The following is a 14241-nucleotide window of genomic DNA, read 5'->3' as shown; positions in this document are numbered from 1 at the left end:
TTGTAAAAAAGTTCATGGATTTAAAATATTTTTACACCAAAGTAAACTGAATTTTCCATGCAATTTTAAAGTTCCTTCATATGTAATCTATACACACTAACATCTGTGAGCATTTAAATGTTCCTAATGTACCCATGGATATCAGGGTGCCATTGAAAGCAGAGAAGTGATGTACGAAAGACATTTCCAATTACATTTCAAAAGAATATAGATTATCAGAATGATAATAAAAGACAAAGGAAACCATTCTTGTCAGAATATCTCCATTTTCTCACATTAATCCCACATACACATGCAGTACCTCATGAAGCGAGCTGGCGAAATCAATATGAAATGAAATATCATTGGCATCTTCTTCTCATCTCAGCTGTGTGAGTGAAGAGCAGTAATGTCTCGATAAATAATGCTGGGCTTCAGTCTCTTTACCTTCGTTTCAAACAGATGAGCGATTTCTGAGAAGCAACTGTGGAAGATGCACTTTTACCTCTTCATCAAAAACATATAAAAATGAAATATACTGTGATATTTATTACCATGTGTATTATAAACCACCATGGCGATCCAGTACAAATGGCTTTTTCCTCTGTGGCACCGACCTTCAAAAGTGATGATGTGCAAAGCCCTAGACTTTATGACAACTTAACTAGAAATGCATAACAGCTGCTATATTAATGTGTAGTTGTGGCTTTGCTATAAAGTTTGAATATGAAAAGAAACTGAACCTGTGCTGTGCTATAAACTTTAAATATGCAGAAAAATATGTTCATGAAGATAGCGAGAGGAGGTTGAGATAATGTTTATAGGAAAAGATGCCTCTTCTTCTTAGTATCTAAACTTCATGTTAGTTTTTGCGTTCTGTAAATTCAATGCAAATAATAGAATGGCCTGCATTGTCTTTAAAATAGGAAATTAGAAAAGCCAGCCACAGTGTGAAGATACACATATCACTTCACAAGTGATAGGAATGCCTTTAGATTCCTGGATATGGTGACATGGGAATCTTTAAGTATAGACATATATAAGCTCCATATTAAATCATTAAGTATGTATCAGTGACCAAATGTTGAGTCACAGAAAAACTGATAAGCAATAGAACATCACTTTAGAAGTAAAAGGTATTTCCCCTGTGTATCTTCAAAGTATTTGCGTATGCATCTATTTCTCAACGCTATGTTTTCAGTGGTTGAATACATTTAATCAGCTCAGTATGTTTCTCTTTAGTGACCCCAACTTTTCCTGACATGCTAACGATGCCATGACATACACAAGCTACACTTCATAGGCTCTCAGAGTGATTTGCAAACATTCCCAAATAGACATAGAATGTATTCTTTTCTGTTGGTGAAGGCGGGCATGAGATATGCTTAAAAATGTGCCTTCAGAGTGAGCCAAATATCTGAGGACTTTTCTCCTCTGTCAGTGTTAATGGCTTCATCTGCTTCTGCAAATCATCTGAACTGCACGAATGGGAAAGAAACAGGTTAGGTTAATTTTTATATTATTCAATATCTTTAAATGGTTTTGTACAAAGTAAGCATTTGGTGTCTTGGAGGGTTACGTTGTTTGTTTTCAACAATAAATGTCCATAACTTATCCTTGAAAGAATTATCAGCAACCAAAAAGGCAAGGAAGGTCCGGGTTGTCAGTTCAGGAAATGATTTACAATAGTGTGAAATGACACTAAAATTATGAGTTTAGGATGAAGGGGAAAAGCAAATGATGTGCCATACCCAATGTTGAGCATGTTAAGCCTATTATTTCAGTTACTCCCCAAAACTTTTCAAAGAAAGATAAAAGTAACATTAGCCTAGTTTTGCCTATGAAGAAATAACTTGCCCAAAGGTAAAACAACTGATAGTTGTGGAGCTCAGAATCGAACCTCAGCCTGAGGAGCTTCAAAGGGAAAGAGAGCAGATAATTCCCAAGCTCTTTAAAGACTCAGAAAGAAACAGAGAGCCAGCTGTATTTTTTTAATGAAAGTGCTAAGTGTGCCAGAATAAAAAAAGAATTTACAGTAATCTGAGAATGACGTTTGAGACGAAAGAGGTTAAGATAATAACTCTGCACAATTTAAATAATTTAGTCTTTTTTTTCTCCTGTGTGCTTTAGAGCTGATTATTTTATTTGTTCTTTGAAGTTACACTGTTAAAAGAGCTTCATTTTAATCATCACTAGCCTATTCCATGGTGACTAGAATTGCCATGCACGCCAGGGTCAATTTCTACCTGTTCAGTGTAATAGCCACTATTACACTATTACACTATTACACTATTACACTATTACACTGTGGCTATTTTAATTGAAATTTAAGTAATGTAGAATACAATCTAAAATTTAGTTCCATGGTCACATTGGCCACATGTGGCTAATGGCTTTTCTATTTGGAAGTGCAGATAAACAACATTTCTATCCTGCATAAGGTTCTATTAAACAACACTGCTCCAGAGTGAGGATTAGCAAACTGTGCCCTGTGGGCCAAAGCCTGACTGTCATGGGTCATTGCATGCAAACTTTTATTGGAACACAGGCACATTGATTCACATGTTGCCAGTGGCTGCTTTTGTGCTAACACAGCTTTGTTGAGTGGTTGGAAGAGGTTGCATATGCCCTACATCGTCTAACGTATTTACTGTCTAGGCCTTTGCAGAAAAATTGGTTGCTGGCAATCCCTGCTCTTGCAGGTGGATTTCATGAGTCCTGCTCAGGTGAACATCCTGTGACTTGAATTGCCAGAAAGTAATTTGTCTAAGCATTGTTTTACAAAACTAGATTTATAACAATACTGATCATACATATTCATACTACATATCTCACAGAGTTCGGGTGAGTAAACAATGAGAATGCATTTAAAACAGCACAGTGATTGATATATTGTAAGTCCTCAAAAATATTCATCATTAAGTTTTCATTATTTTTATTAATAGTATTCTTGCAACTGGCAAAAATGTGCAAATATCAAATCAGAGTAATAACTAAGGAAGTCGCAAGTTGGGCTGTGCATGCAGCCTCATGGGTTAGATGCCAGTGTCCAACATCAGAGTGCCCGGGCTTGGTTTCTGACTCCAGGTCCTGATTCCAACTTCTTGCTGTTGTGTACCCTGGGAGGCAGCAGTGATGGCTCAAGTGGTTGGGTTCCTGCCACCCACAAAGGGTATTTAAATTGAGTTCCTAGCTCTTGGGTTCCCAGCTATGTCAGGCATTTGGGGGAGTGAACTAGCAGTTGGGAGTGACTGTTCACTCTTTCCCTCCCTCTCTCTCTCTTGCTGTCACACAATTTTTTTTTTAAAAAGCACTTTTAAAAATGACAAAGGCACAAGGACCCAATTTTTCTAGGTATGATTGCTACCCTAGTTTTGTAATTTACTTCAGACAACGTATATGTATTTTTAGCAAGTGCACCAGACATGTAAATACATCTGAAATATTTTATGCCTGTGAACCAATAAGCTTAGCTATATCTGGTGCTCTTTTGGTTTATGCATTCCGTGTAAAGCTGTGGATAAGTTAAATCAGGCATCCAAGTTTGATAACATCCTAATCTTCAATTATATTACACTCGGGGAAGCCAGTTCAACTGCTTAGTTTACTTGTAATGGCCATAAACAGTTTCAGTGCTAACACTTTCTTTATAGAAGTCTCTGACACCTAACAATAGCCCATTCTTTAAAAAGATGAGGGGGTAGTGCAGTAAATACTTACAGGACTTCGCCAGTGAGAGTCATCTACAGAGGTGGAAGTCAGCCTTTGGCATCATGAGCAAGCTAAGAAGCTGCAGAGGAAGATATTCAGCTAATATATCTCTCACCTCTCTTAATTTGGATGCTTCTTAGATCCCTGCACCACTCCCTTCCAGCCCACTTAGACCAATGAGCTCCCTGCTCTCATGAGATCCCCTCCACCATGGCCTGGAAGTCTTCTGCCCAGGTATTATCCTCAGAGAGATGCCCCATGCATATATGGGCTAGTAGAAGTTAGATCAAAGTGAGCTCTAGAAAGATCACAACACAATAGGCTGCTCTCAGTTTTATCTTTTCCTGCGTTCATTTCTTGTCCACCCAAGTTGAGGGTCCACTTCTTGGTGAGTAGAAATCAAAGTCTTCACCAGCATCAGTTGGCACAAAAAAATTCATTTGCAGCAAATGAGGGGACCGTGTGAATCACCTGCCTGGCTCCCCAAGACAGAGCAAGGTGTATCTTTTATCTTAGGGTAAGCAAATATGCACTAGGAAAAGTACTTCTCTTCATATGTGCAGGTGGGTACAGCCACACCCAGATGTACTTTGGAACTGTCTCAGATGTATGTATACTGAATGTTATGGTAATAAGGCTTAAGCTTCTTCTGGGGCAAGGAGTTTAGCCTTAACATTAGGGAGACATTAGATCTCAGTTAATTCTTGGATATTTGCATTTGCTCAGTTTGCCATGGCTGTGGTCATGACTAGTTCCAGCTAGATACTCAGGTTGATTGAAGCAATTTTCCTTGTTTGAAGCCACCTGATTCCTCTATCTGGCCCTGATAAACAACTTTTGATGAAATCTTACCTTTTGCCTCTCTACCCACTGGGAAGGGTTCCACTCATTTGTGTTGCCTAGGTTACTTTTTCTTACCTATCGTGAAGGATGTAAAATAGCAATTACTATTTGCAGCAATTCATCATCCATTGCATGGATTAACCCTCTTCCCAGAATGTTATGTATCAAAGTTATTTCCAAATGAGTTTTCAAGTAAAAAGAAAACAGGGGAAGGCAGTGGGGGATGGAATGTTTATACAAAGAAAGGATAGAAAATAAAAATATATGTTGAGAATTTGTTTTGTGGTTGATATACTGGGCAATTTATAAATGGTAATAACTAGTTTTTTCAACATATATCTGAGCTAGTTCTTAAAAATTAACTTTTATTACTGGCCGGCGCTGTGGCTCACTTGGCTAATCCTCCACCTGCAGCACTGGCACCCCGGGTTCCAGTCCTGGTTTGGGCACCAGATTCTATCTTGGTTGCTCCTCTTCCAGTCCATCTCTTTGCTGTGGCCTGGGAAGGCAGTGGAGGATGGCCCATGTGCTTGGGCCCTGCACCCGCATGGGAGACCAGGAGGAAGCACCTGGCTCCTGGCTTCGGATTGGCGCAGTGCGCTGGGCATAGCAGCCATTTGGGGGGTGAACCAACGGAAGGAAGACCTTTCTCTCTGTCTTTCTCTCACTGTCTAACTCTGCCTGTCAAAAAAAAAATAACTTTTATTACTGAAAAAGCTCAGGTTCAAAGATGTTAGTACTTGACTTTAGGTAACACAGGTTGTACATGATACAGTTAGGATTCAAATTGAGTTTGTCTGATTTCAGAATTCATTTCCTTTCACCTTAACTATATCATCTGTTATTATTTAAAGTAATCTGCAGTGCAAACCATTTTATAAGGTAGAATTCTTCCATAAGTGAAAAATTATCCTGCAATTCACCTTTTGTAGATTTGGAATAAAGAACAAATTTGGCATGCAAATAGATGGTCATAAATCCTAACAATGGATTTGAACTACAGAAGACACATATAATTCTTTAAAGTAAACAACTCAATTTCCATTTGAAGGCCTTGTCTAAATAGTAGCAGGTGGAGCTCCTGTTTAGGTTCATTGCCTGGCACTGCATCTGTATATGACATCTGGCTTGGTCTTTCTGAAATACATGCTTCTTAGAGACCCCCAGGGGTTGTTGTAACTTGGAGCACCTGGAATAAGTGGGACCCCAGCACTATCCATCAAATGAAACTTGGCCTCGTGGATGATTTCTGACGACTTAAGATCAGATCTCTCCTAGTAATCATCTTGGCAGGTGATTTCAGACTGCTGCTTTTTGTACTTAGGGGAAAAGTATTTAAAATATTTTGGATGTTTTGTTTGTGAAGAGCATCAGCTTAAAAATTCTGCTCTGTCAGAACTTAATGAAGCTGGAGGTTGGTGACCTGCAGAACATTTCACATTCTAATGCTTTTTTCTAGATATTAACAATACTTGAACATCCTTTCTAGGTTGCAGCAACTGAATCCCGAATGCGGTCCTGGAGGAACCTGAGTCAGATACGGCTGGTGAGTACTGCGGCTGCTGCTGCGCTGCTGCTGTGGCTACTTCCGCTTAATAGCTCAGGCTACCCTCATGAGTCTGCCATGCGTATTGCTAAGAAGTTCATGCATTGATTAAACAGCATGAGAACTCTGAGATACCCATGTCATTGTTCCCGCTTTACCAATCAGTAAACAGAGATTAAGAGAGTTCAAGTAACAGTAACAATAGATGTTGCCTTATTACCATTGGGCTGCTATAACAAAAACACCATAAACGGTAACTGAAAACAGAGATTTCTTTCTCATGGTTCAAGATCAAGGTGCTGGCAGATTCAATATTTGATGATAACTTTTTTTTAAGATTTATTTACTTGTTTGAAAGGCAGAGTTATAGAGAAGCAGAGAGAGACAGAGAGACAGAGACAGAGAGGTCTTCCATCCACTGGTTCCCTCCTCAAATGGCTGCAATGGGCAGAGCTGGGCTGATCAGAAGCCAGCAGCCAGGAGCTTCTTCCCGGTCTCCCACATGGGTGCAGGGCCAATGGGTATAAAATATCAAATTCTCTAAAATTTTCAGAGTTGAATTACTAGAATCCACATCATTGTCTGCTGATATCCCCATAGACCTGTCCTCTGTTCACCAAAGTCCTTGGGAAGCTCTGTGTCCTGACAAAGTAGACAGGAGGTCTAGCAAGTATTTTGTAGAGCAGCTACAAAATACTTTAAGAATAAATGAAACTATTCTGATATTCATTTGTTCATCATAGGTGCAATGAAGCATTTCAAATGCTACTCGCCTTTCAAAAAAGCAAATTTTATTGGTAAAAATTTTTCACCCAGAAAGATCATGATTCTTCTTAAACAAAAACAACAATCAATGCGACAAATCTGGAATTCATTGGCTCAAGGTAGTGTCAATGCCAGCACAAGAAATTTCTGTTTTACAAAGTAAATCGGACCTGAGTGAATTAAGACCAAAGAACAAAATCTCTTTGAGTTTTATAGAGCTAACTTGGGGAGGTGCAAGTCATTTTAAAACAGATACTTAGTAAATACTAAAATATCTACCACTATGACAGCAGTACCCTCTCAAAATTATTTTTGAGATTGGTGCAGCTCCGACTGTTGTGGCCATTTGAGGAGTGAACCAACGGAAGGAAGACCTTTCTCTCTGTCTCTCCCTCTCACTGTTTGTAACTCTCTCAAATAAAATAAATAAAATCTTTAAAAAATAATTTTGAGAGGGTACTGCTGTCCTAGTGGTAGATATTTTAGTATTTACTAAGTATCTGTTTTAAAATGACTTGCACCTCCCCAAGTTAGCTCTATAAAACTCAAAGAGATTTTGTTCTTTGGTCTTAAATCACTCAGGTCTGATTTACTTTGTAAAACAAAAATTTCTCGTGCTGGCATTGACACCACCTTAAGCCAATGAATTCCAGATTTGTTGCACTGATTGTTCTTTTTGTTTAAGAAGAATCATGATCTTCTTATGACCCTGTGTGTGAGCCATAAACATCCACTTTTCTGCCCATTTTTATAACATTCCTGAGCCAGATTGAAATATCGACAAAATCTAGGTTTAAAAAAACAAAATCCCACAGCCTTTCAGCATGAGCAAGACTTAGCTATTGATGTCAAATTAAAACTACTGCCCCAAGTACTTTGTAAAACATGAATTCAACAAGTGAATTCACATAACAGATCTTGAAGAGTCGCTCATGGGGCCTTTCACTTCAGCCCAGAGTAAAGATTCCCCCAGACTGGATTTAGACACAGGTTGAAACTTTATGCACACATGTATTGGCGGCACACTGGAGAGTTTACCCCTATTTTGTCCCTAAAAAAACACCAATACCTGGTTCAGTCTACCACCAGACATTATACAATTTAATTGGCATAAAAATATGACCTGGCATTTGGAGTTTTTAAAGCTTCCTAGGTGATTCCAATATCTGCCAAAGACTGGGAATCACTGTGTTGGACTACGTGGGTCTGCTATTCCTAGATGAGTTTCTGATTCTTGTTAAAAAACTCCTAGTCTGGGGCCAGCTCTGTGGCCTGGTGGTAAAACCACTGCATGTAGTGCCAGCATCCCATATGGGCGCCAGTTAGAGTCCTGGCTGTTCCACTTCTGATCTAGCTCTCTGCTATGGCCTGGGAAAGTAGTAGAAGATGGCCCAAGTGCCCTAGAAGAAGCTCCTGGCTCCTGGCTTTTGGATCGACCCAGCTCCGCCCATTTGTGGCCATATGGGGAGTGAATTAGCAGATGAAAATGTCTCTCTCTCTGCCTCTGTCTCTCAAATATATAAATAAATATTAAAAAAAAAAAAAACTCCTGGTCTTTGTAAAACAGTATAAACACTTCAACACACATTTAAGTCCTCTAAATAGGACTATATATAATAATTCTGGCCTCATTTCTCATTCACTTCCTTCTAACTTCTTATCATCTGCCCCACATCACCCCCCTCTTTGTGACTGAACTTTGCTTTGGCCCCTAAATCACGTGCCAAAAGCAATAATTAACTAAGTTCACAGTAATTTGGGAGACTCTAGCACCTGGAAGCCACTGGTAACAAGTTTCTTTCTGAGCTGTAGATTTTGGCAAGGATTTTATGTAGCTGTGGATGATTTTATTTCCTACTGGTTCATTGAGCTTCTTTAACATGGTAGCAAAGCCACATTCCATCATAGGATATCATTATCAAGAGAGGCACAATTGGAAGCTTTCGAATTTTCTTCAAAGGGGTACCTTGTGATTCCTGCTGTCAGCATTGGGAGTTCTTTATAGTCTATGATCTAAAGCCCATTAGTTAATTTGTAAATTTCCATGTGGTCCAAGTCACCCCTAACATCCAGGTACTGGCCCATATACCACTTTAAGTCATTGTATATTCTCACTCAGTGTTCTGGCATCTTGCATCATAAGTCGTTAATTGCATAAATTATATACAATGGTTAAGAAAATAGAGCCCTTGCCCATAAATTATCAGTGTTGTCTAACATATAAACAAATCCCCTCAATGAAAGTTAGAGGGAAAATGCATGAAGTGTTATTTTTTCATCATAAAAGCTCCTAAACAGGAAAGCAAAGTGAAATTCTGCTACTAGACCTTCAGGTAAGTTCTCCACCCTTCATAATTATAATCAGAAAATTTAGGTAAATGTAAAAATCTTTAACCAGTCATCTTCATTCATTCAGTTGCACTTACATATTGGCATGTATTCAATTATTGAAACCAGACTATTATTTTGAGATCAATAAAACAGATAAGTCATAGTCGAGTAAAAGAGGGGAGAACACATTAAGTACTGATGTCAAAAATAAAAAAGATGACTTTTTTCAGATTCTGCTTACAAAAAGGGATCTAAATGACAATTTTGAGAGTTTTTGTGCCAGTAATTGACAACTTAGATGAAACAAAAAATCCTTAACATATACTGCCAAACTAAATAAAGAAAAAATATGTAATATGAATCATTCCATAGCTATTTTAAAAGTTATTTCAAGGAATAAATATTTATGGAAAAGTAGAAAATTGTATGGATGAATGATGCTAGAAAAATAGGATATCTACATTTGACAAAATGAACTATGAGCTAAGCTTACATTATGCTTTATGGAATAAATGAATTCACTGTAGCTTATGGACATAATTAAGTCAAAAGCAATAGATAAATCTTTTTGTTGCTGATTTAAGTAAAAATTTAGCTATAACAACAAAAGAATAAACAATAAAATAAGTTTATATAAAAGACTTCACCAATTTTAATAATTTCTGTTCTTCAAGAGGCTTTGTCAATATAATGAAAAGACAACACACAGACTTGGAGAAAATATTTACAAATCAAATATCTGACCAAGCCATTCTAGCTCTAGATATTTTCCCAAGAAAAATGAAAAGCATGTATCTATTCAAAACTTGCATGTATGTATTCATAGCAGCTTTGTTAATAACAGCTAAATAATTGAATTAATCTAAATGTTTATGGACAGGTGAATGGCTAATCAAACTAATAAATTCCTTCACTGGAACATCATTCAGCAATAACAACATGAAATATTGATATATACTTAATATAAATGAATATCAAAATAATCTTGCTCATTTAAAAAAAGATGGACATCCTTACCCAAAAAAATATATACTGCATTACTCTATTAATATAAAATCTCAAAAAATTCAAACTAATGCATAGTGACAAAAAGGCATGAATTTTCTTTCAGAAGTAATCGAAATGTTCAGTATGTGGATTGTGGTTATGATTTCACATGTATGCATGTTTTTGTGTGAGAGATAAACTCATTAGTTTGTAGATTTTAAGTATGTGTAGTGTGCTGTAAATAAATTATAACAAAACAGGTGTAAAATGGATAATTTTCTCAGAGGAAAAATGAGAATAAATTAATGAACTCCCTAGAATAAGTTCTGAATGGAAGATCAAAGAAAAATTCCAAACAGGACTAAAAAGGTTGGTAAAAAAATTAAGATACAAAGGAATAATTATGATGCTAACAGCTAATACGCATGATTCAGTTAACATGTAAGTGGTGTTTTATTTATGTTTTATATCACAACATTGTTTATTATGTGAATTTTTTTACAATAAAAGCCAAAAAATAGAAAAAGTTAATATAGGCATATAGCTAAATGCTGAATGATGGCTTTTTTTTTTCTCTTCAAGAGACCATTTTCCCCAAAGCTAGTCAAATAAAAAGAGTACACATATGTAAAAATAGATCATCATTAGCTTCACATTTTTGCCCAGAAATGATCTATAAATGCATTTTCCCCATGCTACTTACCATAAAGTGTAAAAATAAAGTAAAAGGAGAAGTTCCTTGTTGGTTCCTACAATTTGAAAGATGCTACTTCCTAATTTACAGGGCCAATACATGGAAAATACCTAAATTAAATATTATTTCAGGAATGAAGCATTAATGAGATGCTGGCAAAAAAGGGCTGTAAATGAGGATAACATATGTTTAAAGAATCCAAAGTAAAGAAAGAAAGATTTTTATACAAAAGTGGTAGGTGCACTGCAAACAAATGGACTTTTTTTCAATGTGTATTTTAAACCCTGGAAGTGTCAAAAAATGGAGTTAACGATGGTAGACTAAATTACACTGTTGTATATGCTGCACTAATTATCAGAGAGAAGCGTAGTTTGCGTCAAATTATGCCAATTAATCCTCAGTGAAAACTTTCCCGAATCCTTTCATTTTGGAATATCCTGTCCACAGTCAAACCACCAGAACATGATTGTACAACAGTAAAATATTCTCTTGCATTAAATTGAAGATATCTGTTTAATTTTAAAAATAAAAAAACAAAGGTACTTATTTAAGGTAATTTAATTTTCATCAAGAACAGCAAAAGAAAATAATTTTTGTCCTACTGTTAAATCCATCATTGTGTTTAAAATTCTTGCAAACTGTTCAGACAGATCCAATCAACACTGATGTCCAAGAGGGGATATTCACAGCTAATACCTCACTGGTGGTCAGCAGAGAGAAAGACCTTCATTGTCTTCTTGTCCTTTTCCAAGGTTCTTAAAGAGTTCTGTTCTAAAACATGTTATTGAGCTCCCAGTTTGCTTTCTCATCCTCACACTGATGACATTTTTCCTCTAATTCTTTTTCCTCTGCTCATGAGCTGTTGGACCTCAGCTTCAGGGTCCTCCAGTCTGAATTTTTTCTTTGACTTTCGTTTCAGACACCTGCTTCATCTCCATCTCCGTTTTCTTCATCTTAGCTACACGCCCCTTCTTCCTTCTCCCAGTTGAGCCAGAGGTCTCTTAGTAAGCTGCCCTTTATTTTTGTTGTTATCAACCCCACTGTAAGTCACAGCTTCCACTTTTCTGCATCCGTAGTTCTCATAATGAACATTATTAGTAACATATTTCAAGTATTTATCACCATATTTCTTAGAACAGTAAAATCACAGTGTTCATGATTTTCAACTTTAGCACTAGCCCAAGGATACTGCCTTCCTCTGACCCTTTAACTTCAATGATAGGATTACTGCCTACCACAGCAAGAGGTAAATGGTCATTTATATTTTTAACAAGCTTATCAAGCTTATTTTCTCCTTCATCATGTGCTTCTGGAAATTCATATATTTAATTTTTTGTTTTTGGATTTCTTTCATTATCTGTTTATACTGTTGGAATTCCTCTGATGTGAGTGTGTCTGCTTTAGCAATAAATGGGTGATGTTCACTTTTTCAAGCAAATATGTCATATACTCAATATCCAATGGCTTCAGTCCATTGAAGCCATTGAAGTATAAACAACACTGATCCCTGTTATCAGGCATCTGGCTTCTGTTCACTTGAGATTCTTCCTTTAGATTGTCTTCAGATTTACTATCAATGTAGCTGATAACAGGCAGCCAGCAATTACTGTTACCCACTGCATCTCCAGATCCTGGGGTATCAACTATTTCAGGCAGCAACTGAACACCACCTTCTTTGATTAAAACTTTGGATTGTTCCTCCTGTACAGGTTATTGTTTTTATTCTGTGAGAAGGACCTGGATACTCTGGAGAATAAAAATCTGTGAGGAATAACGGGTTGATTAATGTGGAATTTCCCAGTCCAAATTCACTGTAGTTTATGTCTCAAAATGAGGGCTTAGCGCATAAGGAATAGCCTGCAGTTTTTAAGTCAAAAATATTAAAGCAAGATCGGTTTTAGTGTTCTTGGATTTGTGGACAGTGCAGCTATATTCAGCCTAATGTCTACTGCCATGAGGGTGGATTCAAACTCTCTCTTCACTGATTTGGGAGATAGGCAAATCCCACATAGCCTTCAAGGTTCCTCTGTTGAGCTACCATGGTGCTGCTATTGATGGAAGCAGAGTTTTAACAATCACTGTAGTGAACACTGTTGTGACAACAGTGTTGACAGCTCAAGTTGAGTCCTTCTCCAGTATTATTCTCAATCCCGGAAGGTTGCCCAACCAAGGCTATGCCTCCTTCCTGGGGCACTTCCTACATCCAATGGCTGATTGGTCTAGGCAACAGTGCAAAAAACTTCCTCTTTCTTTGATGGAGACACCTTAGGATATCCAGTTCAGTGCTCCTTGTACAATCTTTTGCTTCTTGTGTTTCACTTGTCGAGCTGTTAGCTTCCCCTCTACCCAGCCTTCACTCTGTGAAAGTGAGCCACAATCTCCACAGATGTTGATTCTCAGGAAGTTTTCCAATTAACCTCTTGCATGCAAATCTTAGAAGCTAAGAATCGGTTTCCCAAGGAACCAGATCTGAGACAGAGAATATGCTATTTTATCTGCCAAACAATTTTCTGAGGTATGTTCTTTAGTATTTATGTTTTACAAGTGAAGAAAGAATTTAGGTTAGGAAATTTAATTAGTAACTTGTCCAAGCTGCTTGGACATATGAGCATAGTTGAAGGACTTGATGAACAAACAAAGGCCTTTGTAGTGTGAACTGTACATCCTCCTGGAGGTGGTTTTATTATAAATGAATCATTAAAGTCTATCTTAATATCTCTTGTAAACATTTTTAGTTTGGCAGATTATATAAATCTTAAAGACATAGTTTATGTATCAAAGTATCTCTAAGAATAGGTCTATAGGTAAAGTGAGATTTACAAATTATGTCACAGTTAGATGAATTAATAGCTAGTTGAATCTCTGTACCCAATAAGTTGATTAATAGGGCCATGTAAACTATCCTGTGCATTTTTTGAGGACAACATATTGCTAATACCTACCCAAGACTGCCATATATTTAGCACTGATAAATGTTTGTGGAATTTAATTGAAGCCCTAGGGAGTCCATGATGGATTGCCATCAAGCCCTATCATTGAGCTTGTCTTCTATGATATTTGTATCAGTGGATTGAATGGAGCCTGTAATCATAATTATAAAATCTGCTCTAAGTGCTCCATTAAAATAGGACTGACAAATTACATATTCAAAGAAAATTCAGAGATGTCTAATTCATCAATATTTATTCTAAAAACATTTATTGAGCAGCCAGTATTAACTGGACCCTCTTCTATAAACTGAAGCCACAAAAATCATTAAAATGTTTTTTATTCTCTGTTACAAAATGACATCTAATAGATTTTGTGTGAAATGCTAGATTTATTTTTTAAAGGAACTGCACAACTTAGAATAACTGGTCAAGATGTTGGGGTTGCTTTAGGACAA

At 36.9% G+C, this 14241-nt stretch overlaps 1 pseudogene; it reads right to left on the bottom strand.

The window, feature by feature from the left end:
* Window positions 1-11553: 11553 nt before the first annotated feature.
* On the bottom strand, window positions 11554-12909 carry LOC133761975 (septin-7-like; annotated as a pseudogene).
* Between the last annotated feature and the right edge of the window lie 1332 nt (window positions 12910-14241).

Source organism: Lepus europaeus, chromosome 1 (assembly GCF_033115175.1).
Source record: "Lepus europaeus isolate LE1 chromosome 1, mLepTim1.pri, whole genome shotgun sequence".
Classification (NCBI taxonomy): Eukaryota; Metazoa; Chordata; class Mammalia; order Lagomorpha; family Leporidae; genus Lepus; species Lepus europaeus.
The sequence above is the reverse complement of the archived record's forward strand: the minus strand, read 5'-3'. Positions and strand labels throughout refer to the sequence as shown.